The sequence below is a fragment of the Oncorhynchus keta genome, chromosome 37, assembly GCF_023373465.1.
Source record: "Oncorhynchus keta strain PuntledgeMale-10-30-2019 chromosome 37, Oket_V2, whole genome shotgun sequence".
NCBI lineage: Eukaryota > Metazoa > Chordata > Actinopteri > Salmoniformes > Salmonidae > Oncorhynchus > Oncorhynchus keta.
This window is the reverse complement of record NC_068457.1, coordinates 3,936,061-3,960,966: the sequence shown is the minus strand read 5'-3', so window position 1 is coordinate 3,960,966 and position 24,906 is coordinate 3,936,061. Positions and strand designations below refer to the sequence as shown.

The window sequence follows — 24,906 nt, the reverse complement described above, 5'->3', positions numbered from 1 at the left end:
CCTTTTCTATGGCTTCCCTAAGGTGTCAACAGCCTTTAGACATAGTTTCAGGCTTTTATTTTGAAGAAGGAGTGTGAACGACCACGTTACGTAAGTGGACAGGTGAGGGCTCTCAGAGTGATTTGTGCGCAAAAGAGAGAGGCGGCCATTGTTACTCCCGGTCCTAGTGAAAAGCCAACTGTCCTGGTTGATATATTATCGAATAGATATTTGAAAAACACCTTGAGGATTGATTATAATAAACCTTTGACATGTGTCTGTCGAAATTATGGACATAATTTTGAATTTTTGTCTGCAATGTCGTGACCGCTCTTTCCGGTGGATTCCTGGGCATAACGCACCAAACTAACGGAGGTGTTTGGATATAAAAAATATCTTTATGGAACAAAAGGAACATTTGCTGTCTAACTGGGAGTCTCGTGAGTGAAAACATCCGAAGATCATCAAAGGTAAACTATTAATTTGATTGCTTTTCTGATTTTCGTGACCAAGTTACCTGATGCTAGGTGTACTTATTGTTTTGTTATGCTATCGATAAACTTACACAAACACTTGTATTGCTTTCGCTGAGACGACAGGGTGATTAACAAAAGGCTAAACTGTGTTTCGCTATATTTCACTTGTGATTTCATGAATATGAATATTTTCTAGTAATATTATTTGACTGCTATTCAGCGTTGTTGGTGACAATTCTCCCGGATCCGGGAGGGGTGGTTCTAAGAAGCATCAGACCAGTTCAGTACATATAGTTGATTTAATTAAAACACATGGTGTGTCAATATATGGAAAAATACACATTATAAAATTTCTACCCATCAGTTGGTAGAAAGGAAAGACGACTCTTGGTTGACCCAAGATTTTTTTTAGTCGGGACCCTAGTGCATTCATTAAGTTCAGACCGCTTCCCTTTTCCACATTTTGTTACGTTACTTAGTCTAAATTAGATTTTTTTTAAACATTTAAAGAATTTAAAAAAATGTTTTAGAAATGATTGAGACTCAATTAAATCAATTAATCATGTTTTGATGATATACAGTGCTTGTTTATATTTACTGACAAACATTGGATTTAAAAAAGCTTATATTTTTGGTTCTGATGGGGTACGATAGTGAATTCTTCAAGAAACAGGTGGGAAGATATGATTAATGTATAAGTCCCAAAACGGATGTAACAACTGCTGATTGCCCCTCTAAGAGTACATCTTGGGCTACTCTAATACGAGATATTGAGGATTACAGTATTTCAGATGCATTTAATCAATTGTTAATGTTTTGTTGATGGTCCCCTCTTGATGTTCTACACGTTACAGTGTAGCTTCAGCCATTCCTATAGAACAACATTAAAGTGTAGAACCCCTTTACTGCATATTGGTTCAACGACTGCAGAGACGGTACTTACTGGTGTTAAACAGATCTCCAACCTCCTCTTCTTCCTCCAATGTGACAGTCATCTCCCCCTCCTCCTCTCCCACTCCAAAATTGGCATCCTCCTCTTTCTCTTCCTCTTCTTTTACTGTAACATCCTCCTCTTTCACTATGAACGCATCTTCCTCCTCTTTCACTGAAATGTCTTTCTCTTCTTCTTTCTCTGTAACAGCCTCACCCTCTACTTGTTTTACTGTAACATTCTCCTCTTCCTTCTCCTCTTTCACAACAATGTTCAACCCCAGACCCTCTTTCTCCGTCCAGCAGACCTACCGAGGTGGTTGACGAGCTGTTTCTGAAGAACCGTTCACTAGATTATACGTCACGCTGGCAGCGTCGCCTGAAAGACGCACATCACCATCTGCTGACTGGAGGGGAAACGCAGTTGAGGATCATATTTTATTTTCAGACAAAGATTATTTTACATGGATTTAATTTAATAATACTGTTATATTGAGACATACAAAGACAGGAATGTGTTGATTGATTAGTGCAATAAAAACATGTTTACTACAGCACATAAAAGGCAGTTTCATTAAGTCAAACTAAATCTAAACAACTGTAGGTCTATACTGCTCCTACATGGTGTAACAATACATCATGAAGATGTATATAATGAACAGACTATGTCTATACTGCTCCTACATGGTGTAACAAAGGTTAAGAAGTGTCCTTGCTTTTGAAAGAACATTTTAAAAAATTGTCCATTAAAATAACATAAAATTGATCAGAAATACAGTGTAGACATTGTTCATGTTGTAAAAACATTTAAAAATACAAAAAAAATGAACCTTTATTTAACCAGGTAGGCCAGTTGAGAACAAGTTCTCATTTACAACTGCGACCTGGCCAAGATAAAGCAAAGCAGTGTGACAGAAACAACAACTTGTTCTTTAACAAAGCTTTTGTAAACAGTGTTGTTGCATAACAATCAGGCAGTAGAACAACAATAATCATCACACTCTTGACCAATCTTCCCTCCCCTTAACATTGGTTTTTATTCAGACCCTGTTAGTGTACCAGGTGGACATTGGGTTTGATTCAGACCCTGTCAGTGTGCCAGGTGGACATTGGGTTTGATTCAGACCCTGTCAGTGTACCAGGTGGACATTTGATTCAGACCCTGCCAGCATGGCCAGAAATGTATTCCAAAGTCATTAACTTATAACCACAGAACCACCACAGACTTTCATGCATGACTAAAAACCCCTAAGTATTAGATTTACTGCCATGGTCTAGTATGTCACTGCATCAGACACCATTCACAATGCTGGCTGAGGTACGAGTAAAACATGACATGTTATTTCCTCACCATTCACAATGCTGGCTGAGGTACAAGTAAAACATGACATATTATTTCCTCACCATTCACAATGCTGGCTGAGGTACGAGTAAAACATGACATATTATTTCCTAACCATTCACAATGCTGGCGGAGGTATGAGTAAAACATGACATATTATTTCCTAACCATTCACAATGCTGGCTGAGGTACGAGTAAAACATGACATATTATTTCCTAACCATTCACAATGCTGGCTGAGGTACGAGTAAAACATGACATATTATTTCCTAACCATTCACAATGCTGGCTGAGGTACGAGTAAAACATGACATATTATTTCCTAACCATTCACAATGCTGGCTGAGGTACGAGTAAAACATGACATATTGTTTCCTAATTGTCAACAAATCAACTGATGCAGTGACAGTTTGCGGACGACACTGGTCAGTACAGGTGCATCAAAGCAGGGACCGAGAGACTGAAAAACAGCTTCTATCTCAAGGCCATCAGACTGTTAAACAGCCACCACTAACATTGAGTGGCTGCTGCCAACACACTGACTCAACTCCAGCCACTTTAATAATGGGAATAGATGGAAATTGATGTAAAATATATCACTAGTCACTTTAAACAATGCCACTTAATAGAATGTTTACATACCCTACATTACTCATCTCATATGTATATGTATATACTGTACTCTATATCATCTACTGCATCTTTATGTAATTCATGTATCACTAGCCACTTTAAACTATGCCACTTTGTTTACATACCCTACATTACTCATCTCATATGTATATACTGTACTCGATACCATCTACTGCATCTTGCCTATGCCGTTCCATTCCATCATTCATTCATGTATCTTTATGTACATATTCTTTATCCCTTCACACTTGTGTATATAAGGTAGTAGTTGTGGAATTGTTAGGTTAGATTACTCATTGGTTATTACTGCATTGTCGGAACGAGAAGCACAAGCATTTCTCTACACTCGCATTAACATCTGCATGTGACAAATACATTTGATTTGATTTGAACTAGTCTCTCACTGTTTACCCAGAATAGCATGAGTTGTGTCCTTCATACTGTTAGACTGTTAGTCCATAATCATATTCTGCTACTTAGATGTCATGTATTGTCATGTTATATTCTCTATAATGAAATATTACCAGTTGAAATAAAGTTGATAAGATACACTTAATAGACATTAAATAAAAAATGGTTGTTCAGAAATCATTAATTATCATGTTGCTCTGATGAAATGTACTTGAAAATATTTGAATAATTGCAAATGTAAAATACCTGTTAATTCATAACCCATCATTTATACCTGTTAATTCATAACCCATCATTTATACCTGTTCATTCATAACCCATAATTTATACCTGTTAATTCAGGGGCAGTTCAGGCAGGCTGGTATGCTCGCTGACCTTACTTGGCAGGAACTAATGGAGATCCATAATAACCCCCAGGAAGAGTAGCTGCTGTCTTGGCAGGAACTAATGGGGATCCAAAATAAACACCAGGAAGAATAGCTGCTGCCTTGGAAGGAACCAATGGGGATCCTTAATAAACCACAGGAAGAGTAGCTGCTGCCTTGGCATGAACTAATTGGGATCGTTAATAACAGGAGCACAGTCATGTGATACGTGGTATAGAAAAGTCCAATCTTATTAGAGTACATGAGAAGCACTATACTGGGTGTCTGCAGGTGTCTATCTGGTCAAAACCACTGATACAGGTGGTCCTCCAGCCTCTGATGGGGTGGATCATGTCTACAGAGAAACCTAGATTCAAATACTTAGATATGTGTGTATTGGGTATATTTTGTGAAATTGTTAGATATTACTGCACTGTCGGAGCTAAAACCACAAGCATTTCATAACACCCACAATAACATCTGCTAAACACGTGTATTTGACCAATAAAATGTGATTACATTTTTCTTTGAAAGAAATCTATTTATCAACGGTGCTTTTGGCTGGGGTCAAAATGACTCCAAAGGATTTTAACTTGTTAAAAGTCCATATTGATACAGAAACACTAAACCATGATTTAGATTTATTAAGAACAAGTTGATTGACAAAATCATGAGAAATTGGAAGAATTGAATAAACCACATTTTTGGCTATGATAAAAGATATGCCTCTAGGGTCAAAATGATCCATGTCAGAAGTATGGTTCAATGCAAATATGTAGTGGGGTGTAAAGTTTGTTTTAAATGCTCACTCATTAAATACGAATCAATCAACACATGATTCTCTTTGAACGATTTAATATAATATTACACTTTTCTGGAATAAATCAGAAATGAACCTTTGGTTCCTCAACTGCATTGCCCACTCCAGTCAGCAGGTGGCGATGTGGGTATTTTAGGTTCAGGCGACGCTGCCAGTATGACGTATCATCTAGTGGACGCTCCTTCAACAACAACAGCTAGTCAGACACCTCGGTAGCTTTCTAGCAAACATAGCTACAACATTCACGATCTTTACACTGTTTTGGTGTATATTAGTCGCTGTGTATTAAACACACTTCTGTCATATGTACTTGTTGGCCCATTTGATTATATTTTTACGTTGTTTGTCAGCTAGCTGGTTTGCTAAATTAAAACTTAGAACTAGGCTAGTCGCTAATGCTAGCTAGCTAACATCCCCCGGCCATGAGTTCACTAAGCTACTCTCCTGTTAAAGAGGAGGTCTGCTGGACGGAGAAAGAAGCTCTTGTGAAAGAGGAGAAGGAAGAGGAGGCTGTTACAATACAAAAACAAGTAGAGGGTGAGGCTGTTACTGTGAAAGAAGAAGAGAAAGACGTTACAGTGAAAGAAGAGGAAGATGCGTTCAGAGTGAAAGAGGAGGCTGTTACAGTAAAAGAAGAGGAGGAAGAGACAGAAGTGGATGCAGTTTTTGGAGTGAAAGAGGAGGAGGGGGAGATGACTGTCACATTGGAGGAAGAAGAGGAGATTGGAGATATGTTTAATACCAGTAAGTACCGTCTCTACAGTCTTTGAACCAATATGCAGTAAAGGGGTTGTACACTTTAATGTTGTTCTGTAGGAATGGCTGAAGCTTCACTGTAATGTTTAGAACATCAAGAGTGGACCGTCAACACAACGTTAACAATTGATCAAACGCATCCAATGACAATGCCTGAAATATTGTAGTCCTCAATATTTCCTATTAGATTAGCCCAAAATGTAGTCTTAGAGGGGCAAACAGTAGTTGTTTCTTGAAGAAATCACTTAAAGTGACTCATAGATAATTAACAGAGAGTAGCAGCACTGTGAAAGAGGGGTCTTCTACACTACCCACAATGCACTATTTCTCAACATCATATGGAGGATCTACTCTGTGCAACCGAGTTTGTATGCTAGCTTAGTAGCTAGCGAAAGCGTGCAAACGTTAGCCACACCTCATGCTTTCATGCACTTTGTGGTTGTGTTATCTATTGGGAACCCGTTAGCAGGGTAGGCTCTGGTGCCTTCTTCCCAAGGGCTCAAAATGAAAGAGAAAATCATACCTGCTTGCTCCTTTTATTCGGTGTATATACCGAGTAAAAAAAGCGTATATTTTGGGTTCTGATGGTTACGACAGTTTAACATTTATAGGCATTTATAACTCTACCTACATAACCTCAACTAACCGGTGCCCCCGCACATAGACTCTGTACTGGTTCTCCCTGTATATAGCCTCGCTATTGTTATTTTACTGCTGCTGTTTAATTATTTGTTACTTTTATTTTGTATTTTTTTTACTAAACACTTATTTTTCTTGACTTCTTTTTGGTTAAGGGCTTGTAAGTAAGTCTGTAGCCTTGAATGTTAGCCAATGTGTTACTATGGTTACTGTTGTTCCATGTTGTGAACGTTATCCAACGTGTTACTGTGGTTCCATGTGAAGCTTTGAGCACCGAGATTTCTTAGATATATATTCAGACAATTATTTTTATTCCATGACATTAAACATACCTAGATTCCATGCCATTAAACATACATAGATTCCATTACATTAAAGGCAAAACATACCTAGATTCCATTACATTAAAGGCAAAACATACCTAGATTCCATTACATTAAAGGCGAAACATACCTAGATTCAATTACATTAAAGGCAAAACATACCTAGATTCCATTACATTAAACATACCTAGATTAAATTACATTAAAGGTGAAATATACCTAGATTCAATTACAAAACATACCTAGATTCAATTACATTCATGAATTGGTTTGGAACCTTTGCTTTAAACCCTTCTCAAAGTTGGTTTCTTGACATCTTTGTAAAAAAAAACTGTTTGTCATAAACACATTTTTTATTTGTATTTATTTAAATATAACCTTTATTTAACTAGGCAAGTCAGTTAAAAACAAATTCTTATAGACGGACTGCCTAACCCGGATGACACTTTGCCAATTGTGGCCGCCCTATGGGACTCCCAATCATGGCCCGGTTGTTATAGCCTGGTTTGAATCCAGACTGTGTCTGTAGTGACTCCTCGAGCACTGGGATGCATTGTATTAGACCACTGCGCCACTCGGGAACCCCAAATTCATGTTCTCGTGCTGTCCCCAGCTAAAATAAATATTGGTCAACCAAGAGTCATCTGTTTTTCTACCAATCGCCCCATGTGTTTTTATAAAATCAACTATATGTACATAACTTGTCTGATGCTTTAAGCATGCTGTTTGATTAAATAATTACAGATAGACAAATTACTAAAGGGAGCCAGTCATCAATATAACCTAACCAGAAGAAGAAAATTATACAGATCTAAAAGTAACTTTTGCCATTGCCAACTATGTAAAAATAGCCTACATAAAGCCAAAAAATAAAAACATTGCAGGTAGAACATATCAGGATAAAAAATAAATATCCTATAAATCACATTGGCTGTACGAACTTGAAACATTCTATCAACTGGGTCGCCCGAAATTCGCGATAGCAAGCTTGCGATATTGTATAAAATATTCTGGGCCCTCAGTTTCCCCTTCCAGTGAGTTCGGGACAGACGCAGCTTTAGGCTATTTTTGCAGAGGATAAGAAGTCACCTTAAATACGGGATCTTGTTGTCAGACAGTTTTTTGTATTCAGATCTCTGAAATGCACTTGAACTACCTATCATTTAGTGTCTCTTATGTTACGCTGGGAAAACAGTTTTCATGGGCACAGAAATCCTACATCATTTCAGAGTTTGCTAAATCCAATGGTTTTAACTGAGAGTCATCTGAAGTTGATTGACAACAGCCAAATGGATACTGTCATTAACGTGGTTCTTCAGAAATTTCACATCATTCTTAATACGATAGCTGTTTAGTTACAGTCACATGTTCAACTATCATCAGCTGATTCAAGAAATCACTTTCTGAATCTGTGTCAAATGACAAACATCACGACATAGGTATATTTGTTGTTTGGTGACCTTATGGGTCCTACAGTAGGTCTATGTTATTATTAGGTGACGTTATGGGTCTTACAGTAGGTCTATGTTATTGTTATGTTATGAGTCCTACAGTAGATCTGTGTTATTGTTAGGTGACGTTATGTGCCAATTTGGCAAACACTTACAAACCCTCATTGTCAGGGTGATGGCAAAGCTAGCCAAAGTACATTTTACTTGTTGAAGTGTTTTTTAAAGTTTAAAGCAGTTGATTTGCGACAATAACACAAACATATTTAGCAGGAAATTGAAGCGAGCTTTACAATTATAATCCAAATGTAACGGCTTTCTTCCGTTGGAGGAGAGTCGAACCAAAATGCAGCGTGGTTAGTTCGATACATCTTTAATAAAGAAAAAACACGAACAATACAAAAACAACAAACGGAATGAAAAACCTATACAGCCTATCTGGTGAACACTAACACAGAGACAGGAACAATCACCCACAAAATACACAGTGAAACCCAGGCTACCTAAATATGGTTCCCAATCAGAGACAACGAGAATCACCTGACTCTGATTGAGAACCGCCTCAGGCAGCCAAGCCTATGCTAGACACCCCTACTCAGCCGCAATCCCAATACCTACTAAACCCCAATACAAAAACACACCACAAAATAAACCCATGTCACACCCTGGCCTGACCAAATAAATAGCGAAAACACAAAATACTAAGACCAAGGCGTGACACCAAAGTAATGTGAAATGCACTCATAAGCAACCTGGAAATTGAGGTTACTCCTCTGAGTTTTCCCCCACGTTGGTGAACTAGTGAATAGACAGAGCTTAGTTCTTAGGGCTAGGCCCCTTTTTTCTCCACTTCCTGTCTGAATGACGTGCCCAAAGTAAACTGCCTGTTGCTCAGGCCCCGAAGCCAGGATATGTATTTAATTGGTACCATTGGAAAGAAAACACTTTGAAGTTTGTAGAAATGTAAAAAATAATGTAGGAGAATAACCCAATAGATATGGTAGGATAAAATCTAAAGAAAAACAAAACAGATTTATTTTTGAGAGAGACTTAGAATTGCAAGAGAAAGGGCATACTGAATAATAGCCCCCAGGATGCAATTCCTATGGCTTCACACGGTGTCAGCAGTCTTTGTTCAAGGTTTCAGGCTTGTAACTTCCAAAACTAATAAGAAATATCCGTTTTAGTTCAGGGACACAGTTGTGGAAATTCGTGTTTGCACGCGCGACATGAAGACAGGACGCACCTGCTAAAATCGGTTTCCTATTGAACATACTTCTTTCCGTAAGAAATATTAAAGTTTGATTACATTTAGAGTCTCTGAGGAGTGAATAGAAACATATTTTGACTTGTTGAAACAAAGTTTAGTCGTATCTTTTTGGATTCCTTTGTCTGCATGTTGAACAAGTGGATTACTCAACCTTTTTTTACATACAGATTATTTCACTTATAATTCACCGAATCACAATTCCAGTGGGTCAGAAGTTTACATACACTAAGTTGACTGTGCCTTTAAACAGCTTGGAAAATTCCAGAAAATGGTGTCATGGCTGGGGATGTATTTCATGGCCTACCTTCAAACTCAGTGCCTCTCTGCTTGACATCATGGGTAAATCTAAAGAAATCAGCCAAGACCTCAGAAAACAAATGTAGACCTCCACAAGTCTGGTTCATCCTAGGGAGCAATGTCCAAGTGCCTGAGGGTACCACGTTCATCTGTACAAACTATAGTTCGCAAGTGTAAACACCATCGGACCACGCAGCTGTCATACCGCTCAGGATGGAGACGCGTTCTGTCTCCTAGAGATGAACGTACTTTGGTTTCGAAAAGTGCAAATCAATCCCAGAACAACAGCAAAGAACCTTGTGAAGATGCTGGAGGAAACAAGTACAAAAGTATCTATATCCACAGTAAAACGAGTCCTATATCGACGTAACCTGAAAGGCCGCTCAGCAAGGAAGAAGCCACTGCTCCAAAAGCGCCATAAAAAAGCCAGACTACGGTTTTGTTGCAGGAATTAAATTCCTCTATGTTTTAACACCCAATTAAAATTAAACACTCTGTCAATTCATAAGGATTTGTATGACCCTTATTTTATAAAATGGACAGAGCCCAGTCTTAAAGTCAAACAGCAGATTTTATTCACGAGAGGACTGCTCCTTACACATTTTACCACAGGTTATAAACTGAAAATGACGTCATTAGTTTCAGTACTAGCTCATGTCATCTCCGCTGTAGTACAATGGCTGTATGGTTCTCACATGTCTCTCCCTATTTAAGATAATATATGACAGAGCCAAGATCATGCTTGTGTAGATAAGCCTTCTAGCCAGACTGGCGATATAGTTCATTAATTTCTACCAAGGAACAGACTGTCATTGTTCTAATTCTTGATTATATTTACACACATTATATTCAGTACTAGGATTAAAAAGAAAATTCATACATTAACAGTAACATAATAGTATTCTGATTAGTCAGTCCTGATTGAAATGTATACATAATTAGTCATTATTGATAAAAATTCCCTTGACATATCCACCCTTTGATTAAATATAATACATCCAATCACACATGTAGTTATATTGTAATAATAAAAAGCCTATTTCTATTTTTATTATAAATATTTCTTGTCATCAAAACATCACCTAAACATAACCCACTACTTGCATTCACACTGACTGTTTCTTAGGCCTACATCAGAATCATAACTCTTCTTATCAGGATTTTCGTTACAATCTTCATAAAACAACAGTCTAATATCGAAACAAGACACAACCTAACCTCTCTAAATATCAAAAATGGTCTCATCAAATATAAATTCCCCGCAAATGAAGGATCCAGATTTGTCCACTTGTTCTGTAGACATGCATTCAGCACTCCACGGGTCAGAACCTGGAATCGGCTGGTACCTCACCATCCATTTTCATCGATTTCTCCAGAGTCCTGGAAACAAGGCCTCGTACACAGGGAATTAGACAACAGCCCCAAAAAACTAAAACAGTCACACAGGTGAATGTCGCCCATAATACAGTGATCATAATATTTTTCAATTTTCCAAACGTACTATCAAACCAATTAGTCAGATAAGTATCCACCCCAGGGTTTTCTGCCAAACCGTGAGCCAGGGTGGTCAAACCAGCTGAGGCTTCGGTCACTGATTCGTCCGGAGCTGTGTTATTTGGGATGTAAGCACAAACACGGTCCCGAAAATCACGCATACTCCTTTTCAGCCAATAACATATCTAATGCAATTCTATTCTGCCAAGCCATCAGGCTGGTTGCTTCAGTCTGTTCTGCAAAACCTTTAATAGCATCTCTGGTATAATTGGTAAAGCGCTGTTGATTATAATAAATATAATTAATCTAGTCCACGTTCTTATTGAGAGTAGACCACCCGGAAATGCTTAACTCTAATCCTGCTAGGATCTGATATCTTGCTTTGAACTCATCTGGCACCCCCCGTGGAACCCCAATGTTATCAATGTATACTTTGTCATCAAAAGACCCAGATGGAGTAGCTCTTTTCTCCCGTTTGGCTAACTTCATTTACATTACATTTAAGTCATTTAGCAGACGCTCTTATCCAGAGCGACTTACAAATTGGTGCATTCACCTTATGACATCCAGTGGAACAGCCACTTTACAATAGTAAAGTAAAACTTCATGTCTTGGTGTTGAATGAGTGTGAAAGGCATTCCCAAATGTACAAGGGAGCATAATCCTGTCCAATCTGCCGGTAAAACCTCGCCCTGACATAATTTCCCAAGAGTACCGGGCCAAACGGTAATAATCTCCTCCGGTTACTGTAAAGGGAGGAACCTGTGGATATAAATAGTGCAAATCAATGCAACTGTCATTATCTGGCATTCCTGCTTTCGTGAACAGCTTTACCATACTGGCCTAACCTCCTTTACCCGGAACCGTACTAGGGTGTCGACCAAAAACTGGTCATATTCATCATACCACAACCCTAGATCCTCCTTCATTACTGTTTAAAGGGTAAGGCATATCTTTATGCAATACATCCCTCTCTCCGGATTACAGTCAAAAACTCTCACCTCCACTATACTCCACCTCCTTCCATACTGGGTGAGTGGATTCATATAGCCCTCTCTCTCCGTATGAGCTATGACCTGTGTCCACGATCAATATGGGGACCTGCACCGATATATACCATAATGGCTCAGAGTCCTAGACTGCCATGTAGTTAGAGACCCCATTTGGTCTACATAAAACTCCATTGAGAGATCCTTCCAACCTATACTCTAACTTCCTGTCTACCCAGATCTAGGGATCTCTTATGCTTGTTTTGGAACAAAATCCTCATCGTCTAAACCATGGGTCAAATTACCACTCTCTGCATACCATACTCAGGTGGGACGTGCTGTATCAGGAATATGGCACCCACGATAAGACAGATCAGACGAACAGCGCCCATGTGAAGCCCCACCCTCTCCCCGAGAACACATCATTAGCAAGAGCCAGACACACCTTCACTTCTATGAACAAAAACAGGGGTGAAAAGACAGAAAGGAATTCTTCATTCGAGAGATGGCCCCCGGAATTCTGTTAATTCCAGTTTTCCTCTCGAACACTGTTTAATGTTCGACAGTGCTAGTGTGTCTTACCCTCCCGCCGTGTGATATGAGTCCGGGTAGCTCTTTCAGCTAGCTGTCACCAGGAGTCCTTGGTATGGTCCCCCCAACAAGCCTCAGGGACTGGATTGAGTGACTTCACCTGTAGTTCACCTGTAATGCATAAAATCCTGGACATACAGGCTTGGTTAACAAACAGTTTCTCATATGTTTTATCTGATTATATCTTTAACTTCTATGCCTATTCATTAGCAATTTTTGTGTGTTTATTATTAGTTTATTATCCAATAGGCCACTGACTTACCCATCCCCCTTTTGATACCTGGCTCTGCCCAGGTAACAACCTTATCTACCCTAAATAATGACTTAGGTAGAATTAGTAAATTATCCTTATATTCTGACATTATCATGTATGTCCAATTCTCCCTTGGGCATCCATTCATATCAATCCTGTATCAATTCTCTGTCATGTGTATTATCTAGTTTAAGAAGTATCTGTGCTACTTATATATTTTGTTAAATATATATATATTTACCGATTTAAACAGTAACCCTTGTCTCTCCTACCTCAAATACCACTAAGCTTCTCACTGTTTGACTTTATCTAAAATCATTGATTTTTAGAAAAAAACATGTCTATGAGTGGCAATCTCTGAAGTCCTTACATTTCCTTAATCAATCTATCTTAAATCCTAACAATAATCCTAAATCATTACAGATGTCCTATATTCCTGTAAAATTTAATAATATTTTTAAAAAACTCCTAATAGTCAAACAAAGCCAAAACAAATGCTAACCATATCAAAATCCTTCCTACACTTACAAGCTCTTTTCTTCAGGGATCCTCAGTATTCTATCTGACAATAACATTAATTTAATATATGTTGCATAGTGTGGAATACCTTATCTACAGTAATTTATCACCCCTAAGAACTTAAACGTATTTTTCTATGTCATTTCCTGCCCTATTGGCTTAATATGGTGTCCTGTCCAAACCTCAAAGGACCATGTTTTATCTCCCCCTATTTATTCTCAATGATAAATAGGATTATTTTCTGTTGTAATACCAAATCAATAATAGCCCATTCAAAAACTTCACAGCTAATATTGTAAAACAGAATCCTGAAACACTTTCTCTTCAGTGATTCAAACAATAATTCTAACCCCAAACTAAAACTCCATTATAATTAATTTACCTTAAAACTAGTAACCCAATTGACCACAAATTCATTATACAAATGGCTCTCCCCTGAGGCTGATCAGACCCCAAAAGATAGCCATGATAAGGTCAATAGGTCATACCACCCTTTTATAGTCATGTCCATACCACATTAGACATATTAAATTACCCTTTATCCTTAAAAATAAAAATAAATCCCTTGTGTAATAAAAACTCATAAAGTTCCATATGTGAGCGTGCCTCTTTAAAATACCTTTGCACTAAAACAAATAGTACTAACAAATGTTTTACATGTATATACTTGCAAACCTTAATGAATAAACAACTTAATAAATTTCCAGGTCTTTTTCAATTTGGTCATTTATTCCCTCAATCTCACCCACCCTCCCCAAGATTATAATCCCAGGAAACATCTAAAAGTGAGACACCTAAACATCAATTTTCCCAGAAGAACACAAAACGCCCAACTAAGATTCACTATGCTACTTCGATTCAGAAACTCTAAACCTAATGATAATTCCCCTTTACCTCAAATCACCAATCATAAGTTTTAAACAACGTCAATGTATATGTTTACTTAAATGAACATGCTACCCTTAGATACAATTAACCAGATAACATTATTATCCAATGTATTACTTTTTCCCTCTGCCGCACATGTTGTACATTTCTCAGTGTAAGAAATCCGTAATTTAATCCCAGATATTTAATAAAAATGTAAACGCATTCCTTCAATTTACATATTTTAGATAACTTCCATCCGTCCCGGAATAAGGAATCCTACTTAAACACACCAAAATTGACCATAACCAGTAACCAAATAAACAAAACACTTTTATCAGCAAACAATTTTCTCGGTTAACCCCCAGTCACAACATCATTTCCGTGGCGACAAAAGTGCCTTGCGAGTGATGTCATCAACAAGTGCTCAACCTAGAGCCGATCCGCAATGACCTTCAATGAACAGTAAATAATTGTTGGCTGTCTACAGCATCAAACCTAATTTATCACATCTGTTGAATCCTGAATTAGAATTTACAACATCAATCAACATCTCTCAATTCGCAAAATTTATACGAACATTTCGATAGGCATAAATCGTAATTGTCTCTTCGTTATTATTTAGAATTCATTTTGATTTAAGTAACTGTCTCGTCTTTGACTTAGCATTTTAATTACAACTCTATTCCCAATACATTATTCACTTGTCTAATTAAAACTCCTAATATTCCATATGTGAATGTACCCCTTTAAGATATCTTGTCTCTGGAAACAGGGAAATCCCCTTAACCCAAACGTTTACTACAACAACGAAACCTAAGTATGATAATCCCTTCACATCATTCGCTCCAAATCCCTCGATGTTTCATGTAACTCATTCAGTCCATCTCCAAATTGTCGCCCCAAAATATTTTATACACTCAAACCACTGATAAGCGTGTACTGTCCCTTTTAAGATAAGACATTTACTTGTTCCCCGTAATGAAAACAGATAATGTTTTTAGAATACGTCAACTTCTTGTTCGAATTCACTGGCGTTACCTAACCAAAAATCAATACTCGGGGAAACAATCACAACTTTTTACGATACAACTATTCTTACCTATTTATAGTCCAAAGTAGTGCACTATAAAGGGAATAGGACTCTGGTCTAAAGTAGTTAACTATATAGCCCAATTGAATGCCTAGCAATTCCGTTGCTAGCTGTAGCATCTTTTCAGACTATCCTTACGATATTCAGCTCCTTTAAAAAAAATGTATTTGGAACTTTTAACCACTTTTGAAAAGTAACTCTAAGCTATAATGCACGCATTTTCCATCTAAATGCCAGGCAAAACATACAAATAGATGAATTACAATCTAAAATCAATTTTAGTCTATTGGTTTCAAAGCTGAAATACGAACCTCGGTGTCCCGCTATTAAAATGATTGAGTCTCCCCGCCAATAACTATATTATTATAATTGTCTGTAGTCGCAAACTTCGACACCGAGAATTCCCAGAAAATCGTCCTAATTTAAAACCCTTCCTGACTATTTTAGTAATATCAGCTTCTATTCAGGTTATTTGTCTGAGTCAGATTTTGGACGCCTCCCTTCCATTCTCTTTGTTCTCCTATAACGGTAATCTCCCGTTAGTTCCGGGACCTCTTTGGATTTCTATTTGTGTTTTCTCCTTTATGGAAACCTTGTCAATAGCTTTGACTGTTGAATCAGATATTAGGTGTTACCTATACAACCATAAGCCCAGGGGTCGTAAATCCCTAGTTAATATCTTATTTTCCGGTTGTGTCAGAGGGCTTATAAAGAACGCTAATAATCGTTATCTCACGCCACTATTTCTTAGGCTTCCCTCTCGCATAGAACCTCTTGTCTATAGATTTGGCTTTTATCCCATTTCTCTAGATTTTGGTTTTCCCTCTCCTCCTCATTTGGATATTTCAGTACTATTTGTTGAATCGGAACGATGATCAATACTCCCACAATTCAAATTACCATTTCAGTTATCTTGTCCGCATAGCATTCCCTTCCTGCCTCCCCACGCCCAGTTAATATCTTATTTGTACAAGATCACCGTCCTATCCCCCAGCACCTATTTAATATCCCGTCTTAATCCCGGGTGAATATGCCTCATGATTGTCTGTGTATATATTTCTATGACCTATGTAACTGTATTTATCGTTACACAGTTATTTTAGTTGCTCTTCTGTCTGACTATGTGTGTGTCTCTTTAATGAAAATCAATGTGTATGGGATTCTATATGTATTTCTCCTTTCTGGAAACTTTGTCAATAGATTTGACTTTTCATTGGACATTACATTTCACCCGTAGGATATTCTCCTTGGGACTTTCAACGTTAATATCTCATATCTCACTACTCTAGATTAAGTTTCCCTCTCCTCTTCTTTAGATATTCATTTCTTTCAGCATTGTACAGGTAAAATTTTTCTGTTCGCTTAGAATTACCCTGCCTTCTCACCAAGCCTAATTTATCCTCACCTGTTTTAATATATCTATCTGCTACTTCTTCATAGTCAGACTACTTCCCATATACAGATAGACTACTCAGGTTAAAACTTTATTTAGGTATGTCTTTTGAATTAATGGCTATCCTATTTGTACAGAACGACCGTCCTATCACACAATACTTACTATATCTCTCCTTAATAACCTTCTGGCTTGCAAAACCAGGATTTATTAAGCTCTAGTTTATTTATGGTAGTGCACCTTACCACAGGTCAATTTCAGACCTGTTTCCTTCCTATCGATTTTGGTTAAAACACAAAGTAGAAACCCATTGTATTTGTTCAGAATATTCAAGCACCTATCATTGATTAAATCCAAACTCCCTTAGAACATTTAATAAAAAATATCCCAAATAATTCCTCCCAAATTGGAGAATAAAGGCTACTGACCTTGCCGCCGACTGGGAAAAGCACTGTTCATTGGATCTAGTCACCGTCCCTGTCGGTCTGGGGTGTACACCGGCCTGTCTTTTCACCCTCAAATTAGAAGCCAGGTCTTAAATAACGGGACCCAACCCGCTCGTGCACAATTTTCGGTGTAGTACCTTCAGATGGCAGGGACGGATATTTAGATACGGCGTTCGAAGGACCAATTGTTGCAGAAATTAAATTCCTCTATGTTTTAACACCCAATTAAAATGAAACACTCTGTCAATTCATAAGGATTTGCATGACCCTTATTTTATAAAAATGGACAGAGCCCAGTCTTAAAGTCAAACAGCAGATTTTATTCATGAGAGTACTGCTCCTTACACATTTTACCACAGGTTATAAACTGAAAATGACGTCATTAGTTTCAGTACTAGCTCATGTCATCTCCGCTGTAGTACAATGGCTGTATGGTTGTCACATGTCTCTACCTATTTAAGATAATATATGACCGAGCCAAGGTCATGCTTGTGTAGATAAGCCTTCTAGCCAGACTGGTGATATAGTTCATTAATTTCTACTAAGGAACAGACAGTCATTGTTCTAATTCTTGATTATATTTACACACATTATATTCAGTACTAGGATTAAAAAGAAAATTCATACATATACAGTAACATAATAGTATTCTGATTAGTACATATACAGTAACATAATAGTATTCTGATTAGTCAGTCCTGATTGAAATGTATACATAATTAGTCATTATTGATAAAAATTCCCTTAACAGGTTTGCAACTGCACATGGGGACAAAGATCGTTCTTTGTGGAGAAATGTCCTCTGGTCTGATGAAACAAAAACAGAACTGCTTGGCCATAATGAGCATCGTTATGTTTGGAGGGAAAAGGGGGAAGGAAGGAAAAGTATATGGATATATTGAAGCAACACCTAAAGACATGTCAGGAAGTTAAAGCTTGTTCGCAAATGGGTTTTCCAAATGGACAATGACCGCAGCCATACTTCCATAAGATGAGGCAAAATGGCTTAAGGACAACAAAGTCCAGGTATTGGAGTGGCCATCACAAAGCCCTGACCTCAATCTTATAGAAAATGTGTAGGCAGAACTGAAAAGGCATGTGCGAGCAAGGAGGCCTACAAACCTGACTCAGTTACACCAGCTCTGTCAGGAGGAATGGGCCAAAATACACCCAACTTATTGTGGGAAGCTTGTGGAAGGCTACATGAAATGTTTGACCGAAGTTAAACAGTTTAAAGTCCATGCTACCAAATACTAATTGAGTATGTAAACTTCTGACCCACTGGGAATGTGATGAAAGAAATAAAAGCTGAAATAAATCATTCTCTTTACTATTATTCTGACATTTCATATTCTTAAAATAAAGTGGTGACCCTAACTGACCTAAAACAGGGAATTTTTACTCGGATTAAATGTCAGGAATTGTCAAAAAACTGAGTTTTTAAATGTTTTGGGCTATGGTGTATGTAAACTTCCGACTTCAACTGTATATGTACCTAAATGTTTAATATCCATCATTTTTATGATTATAAATTTGAATTGTGCGCCCCGCAGTTTCACTTCAACGGGACCCCTAGGCTTAAGAATGTGAGCTCAAATAGACTGAAGAAGTTATTGTGAGTTTCCTTGAGTAGCATCCTGATCGTGCCCTGTAATATTCAGAATACATTTGTGAAAAACAAATCTTTGCTCACCATTTTTGCTCCAGGCAGATATGCTACATCCAAACTAGCGGTTTCCTCGTTAGCATGGAGGAGTTTCTGCAATCAAATTGCGTGTGCATCGCCCTCGTGGCGCAATTTCAGCAAACACAGAAATATATTGGAAACCAAAAGTAATTTGGCACACTGCTTAGGATTTCAACAACTTTAATAACTTTTTCCTAGCCTACAATAATCAATGTTACTGCTAATGTGAAAACAAGATGAAAATATGGCTGTTCCTTCTCATTTTAAGACATTTGTTAAATAATTTTAACATTCATTACAGACGTCAATTATTGTACAACGTAATGGCTATGCTGTCGGCATCACCTTTTACAGTGGATTTCTGCTGTTGTGGGCCTTTAACCGCCTGTCTGACTTTGTTGTTCACACAGGAGAGAGACGGGACTATTGTGGATCCTCTGGGGAGCCTCAACAACCTCATGATGCTGACAAGGCAAAGAAGAGTCTCTCCACATTAGAACACCTCAAGAAACACCAGCAGAGATCCAAAGGGAAGAGGACTCACTGCTGCTCTGATTGTGGGAAGAGATTCACCTCATCAGGCATTACAATGCATCAGAGAATCCACACAGGAGAGAAACCTTTTGGTTGTACTCAATGTGGGAAGAGTTTTACTCAGTCAACCAGCCTGATATCACACCAGAGAACACACACAGGAGAGAAGCCTTATAGCTGTACTATATGTGGGAAGAGTTTTACTCAGTCAACCATCCTGATATCCCACCAGAGAACACACACAGGAGTTAAACCCTATAGCTGTGCTCATTGTGGGAAGAGTTTCACCTCCTCAAAAGTCGTTAAAGTACATCAGAAAATCCATACAGGAGAGAAACCTTTTAGCTGCTCTGACTGTGGAAAGAGTTTTCTTCTCTCAGGACAATTAAAATCACACCAGAGAACACACACAGGAGAGAAATCCTGTAGCTGTGATGAATGTGGGAAGAGTTACACGACATTAAACAATCTGTTGGTACACCAGAGAACACACACAGGAGAGAAACCTTATTGCTGTGGTCAATGTGGGAAGAGTTTTACTCAGCCACATACCCTGAAATCACATCAGAGAACACACACAGGAGAGAAATCTTATAGCTGTAGTCAATGTGGGAAGAGTTTTTCTTGGCCACACACCCTGATATCACACCAGAGAACACACACAGGACAGAAACCTTATAGCTGTGATCAATGTGGGAAGCATTTTACTCAGTCAAGCCACTTGATAGCACACCAGAGAACACACACAGGAGAGAAACCTCATAGCTGTGCTCAATGTGGGAAGAATTTTACTACATCTAGCCAGCTAACTACTCACCAGAGAACACACACAGGAAATAATCCTTATAGCTGTACTCAATGTGGGAAAAGTTTTACTCAGTCAAGCCATCTGATATCACACCAGAGAACACATACAGGAGAGAAACCTTATAGCTGTGATCAATGTGACAAGCGATACTCTGATAAAAGATATCTGATTAAACATCAGAAAATACATGCATGAAGGAGTTTTTTCATTATATCAAACATTGTAGAATGAGTATTTGGTTGCTGATTGTCTCAAGGGTGGGCAGTCAAAAAGTTATGTGTTTTGCTTTTAGCCATGCATCACAATTTATTTTGACTGCAAGTTTTTCCGTATTGGAGATGAGTTTTGTTTGGGCTCGTTCGAAGGGGACGAGAGTTCAAGAAGCTAGTGAGTTTTAGGAAGATGGGAGTTCTAGAAGCTAGTGCAGTTTTTTTGCTAAATTTGTTTCAGGATTCTATAGAAAGAAAAAGGTGAGAAATAATACTATTGTATATTATTATTTGGAAATAAATGTTTTTTTTCTTGTTTTTAATTGTTGACAGCCAGTAATAGTAATATATGCCATTTAGCTGACGCTTTTATCCAAAGCGACTTACAGTCATGTGTGCATACATTCTACGTATGGGTGGTCCCGGGAATCGAACCCACTACCCTGGCGCTACAAGCGCCATGCTCTACCAACTGAGCCACATAGTAGACACCATGTTAATATTGTAGAAGGTGAAGCATTGTAGTTGATTATAATGTGAAATGGAAGTTTTTTCTGTTGTTGGTGCGCAAACTTTTCCAACAAAAATATAGGATATAATTGTTGTTGTCTTAAAGGGGGAAGGTGTTACTGGCTTTGGTTTTTCCATTTATGTTTTGAGGTTGGACTTTGAGGTCGTTAGGGCACACTGATTGGTGTCACTTCGTTAGTCAGTATGTTACACCAGTTCTTTTGTTGGCTGTTACTGTTTACTCTGTTTACTGGTTACTATTATGGTTTGTTTCCTGTCTTTAAGTTTGTTGTGGGTTTTTCTTTTGTTTGCCTCTTCTTGGGCAGATTTAGTGGCTCTCATGGTGGGTGAAATTGTAAAATGTAACATTCAAAAGGCACTCGCACATCTGAGCAATCTTATTTGCAGGTGCATGGCAACAATTAAACAAGATGAAGGAAATAAGGAAACCGCACACTGCTATTGTTGATAGTATCACCGATATTTGCTAAGTGACTTTTATGTCCCAGTTGTTGTTACGAGTCAACTTTCAGTGGACTCTGAGAGAGCAAAAATTGCAACATTATGTTATAATACTTTTATTGCATCAAGTGGTTGTTTTATGCAACAGAATAGAGGGTTCTTAATAACTATTGTGTCTGTGTGTTCTAATGAGGATGAGCCTCTGGGAGATAACACTGACAGGAGATTTACAATGTCTTTTGGATGATAAAACTTAGACGGCATTCCAGAGCATGAGTTAATGTTTCTGTTCTATATGGTACCAGGGAGATATGACCTGAGGGCCAGACCCTTGTCTCTACACAAGGAGTACTGTTTCTACAGCAGATACTGTCTGCTGTGAATTATAAGTACCTTTCTTACAAATCTTAACCTTGTGACCCATTCTATACGTCTATTGTTGGTCATGTAGGTTGAAAGGGGTGTATCTTGGCTGTAAAAGATCTTTGTACTTTTGTATCGGGGCTCTCAACAAATCATCTGGGGGTGATTTGTTGACCAGCCATCATTATTGTTGAGCACTCAATTGATTCACTTTATATGTGTATGTTGTCTTGACCTGCTCCCTTATTAAGTGAATAAAGATTTAGTTTAAGAAAAACTTATCACACAAGTCAGAGTTAGTCTCCTCATTTGATATGAAAGAAATTAACCACATTTGGTGATGTTAATTTTCACTTGGTGACCACTCCTGGCGACCTGGGTAAATGGTGCACCAGGGATCCTTCAAACTTGGGATCTCAGGGAGACCACACTTTGAGAATGGAGAAGATGGACCCAGCTTTGATCTGAGAGGCAGCGAGCTGAGTGGATACCACATCTCAAACCTAGTTTAAAAAAAAGAGGTGAGCGAAACACACAAAGTGTAGTTTTTAGAAAAGCCTCGTAGGCTCTGAGTGTGTATTCCTGTGTGAGGGGGCACCTTGGAGGTGTAAACAGGGCCCAGTCAGGAGGCTCTGAGTGTGTATTCCTGTATTTTCCCAGTATGGGAGGAGTTGCTAGATTTATTGAATAAACCTTTCTCCATAAAGTTAGAATAAACCAAGGTGGCTGACTAGCTGTTGATGTTGAAGAAGCGTCCCGTCCACTAGATTATACGTCACAGTTGCAGAATCACCTGAAAGACGCACATCGCCATCTACTGACCGGAGTTGGTATCGCAGTTGAGAAAATACTTTCAGACAAAAAGGTAAAAAGCGACTGCCCCTAAAAACCAACGACTCCCTTTGAAAACAGGTGATGTGGCATCAGAAACATTTATTATAGTGTAAAAATGTAACATAAAGTAATAACTTTGGTCATACCCACTCAGCACGTGACGTCGAATTATGGGCGATATCAGGTTTGTCTGTTCTGGCTGCTATTTCGCCCCAAAATAGTCATCCCAAATGGGGCTGTGTATAAGTATGTAAATGTCTCTCAGACAAGGTCACTTTTATCAAAATACACTCTAAAAAGTAAAGGTTCCTGGAGTATCCTTTAGGGGTTCTTCAAATTGACCCCTTATCATGGTTCCTCTAAGAACCTTTTGGGGTTCATTTTTTAACTCCCTGTCCTCCCTCCCTCCATTATAAAAACATATTTTAATAATAATAATAATATCAACAATACTGATTTAAATAATGTATTGTTTATTTAGTGGCACCACCAATGTGAATTGATATTTACCAAACAAAACACATTACAAAATTGCAACATTTTTGCAGACATGTCAGACTATAATAAATAATACATTTACTTTGTATAGTACTTTTCATGACATTAAAAATATATATATAAATAATGAATTGTTAGGTTAGATTACTCGTTGGTTATTACTGCATTGTCAGAACTAGAAGCACAAGCATTTTGCTACACTCGCAGTAACATCTGCTAACCATGTGTATGTCAAAAATACATTTGATTTCATTTCATGTACAATAAAAAAACATACATTACAAATTAATTATAGGTAAACGAACAATATTGTAGACTTGATGCTAAATACAGATTTTTCAGCTTTAGTGTGTATATCGTATCCACTTAGTTATGTTAGGAAGTTTGCCATCTTTATGACCGGCCCTGGTAACTTCACCCCAACTTCTCTTCTCCCCAGAACACAGAAACTTAACAAAAGTTTTTTCTGAAATTTAAGGGATTTTTTTTATTTTTTAAATACAGCCATAGCAGAGCCCCAAGTCCTATGGGGACGTCCTCGAGGGCGTGGATGTTCTCCCCATCAAAGGCCAGCGGGATTTCACTCATGGTGAAATGGATTTCCGCCAATGTGCAGTAAAGGAGTGAAGAGCGGTGAAATCTGTCAACAAAAGTAAGAAAAGATGAATACACATACAAAGAACATAACAAATGTTCAGCTGGAGTTTTATATAAGCATGCACACCTATGTTTATGAAGAAACAGATGATTGGTGCATAGGCATACCTTGTCACGGACATAAAGGCCACTCGGGTTCTCATTGAAGAGATAGGGCAAGAGCAGAATCGCTGCTGTGGTCTCCAGTCCTAGTAAAGTAAAGCAATGATCTTACTACACTTGAATATATATTCTTTGACACATTTTCTCTTCCTTTGAAATTAGTATAGGACAGAACATGGACACAATGCAATTGGGATCAAGAATATGGTTCAGATATGTTGTAGGACAGCTGCATTTGAAGTGTACATTTAACCTACATAGCAGTTAATACAACGCCAATCTTGGTGTTCTCTGGCAAATGCCAAACGTCCTGCACGGTGTTGGGCTGTAAACACAACCCCCACCTGTGTAGGTCGGGCCCTCATACCACCCTCATGGAGTCTGTTTCTGACCGTTTGAGCAGACACATGCACATTTGTGGCCTGCTGGTGGTCATTTTGCAGGGCTCTGGCAGTGCTCCTCCTTGCACAAAGGCGGAGGTAGCGGTCCTGCCGCTGGGTTGTTGCCCTCCTACGGTCTCCTCCACATCTCCTGATGTACTGGCCTGTCTCCTGGTAGCGCCTCCATGCTCTGGACACTACGCTGACAGACACAGAAAACCTTGCCACAGCTCGCATTGATGTGCCATCCTGGATGAGCTGCACTACCTGAGCCACTTGTGTGGGTTTTAGAATCCATCTCATGCTACCACTAGAGTGAAAGCACCGCCAGCATTCAAAAGTGACCAAAACATCAGCCAGGAAGCATAGGAACTAAGAAGTGGTCTGTGGTCACCAACTGCAGAACCACTCCTTTATTGGGGTGTCTTGCTAATTGCCTATAATTTCCACCTGTTGTCTATTCCATTTGCACAACAGCATGTGGAATTTATTGTCAATCAGTGTTGCTTCCTAAGTGGACAATTTGAT

General features: G+C 38.3%; 1 protein-coding gene and 1 pseudogene across 2 annotated transcripts in view; both read left to right on the top strand.

The window, feature by feature from the left end:
• Positions 1 to 24,906, top strand: part of LOC118370084 (zinc finger protein 883-like) — a 151,955-nt gene that overhangs the window by 82,157 nt on the left and 44,892 nt on the right. The gene's annotated exons all lie outside the window — the stretch shown is intronic.
• On the top strand, positions 5,138 to 22,188 carry LOC118370082 (zinc finger protein 180-like; annotated as a pseudogene).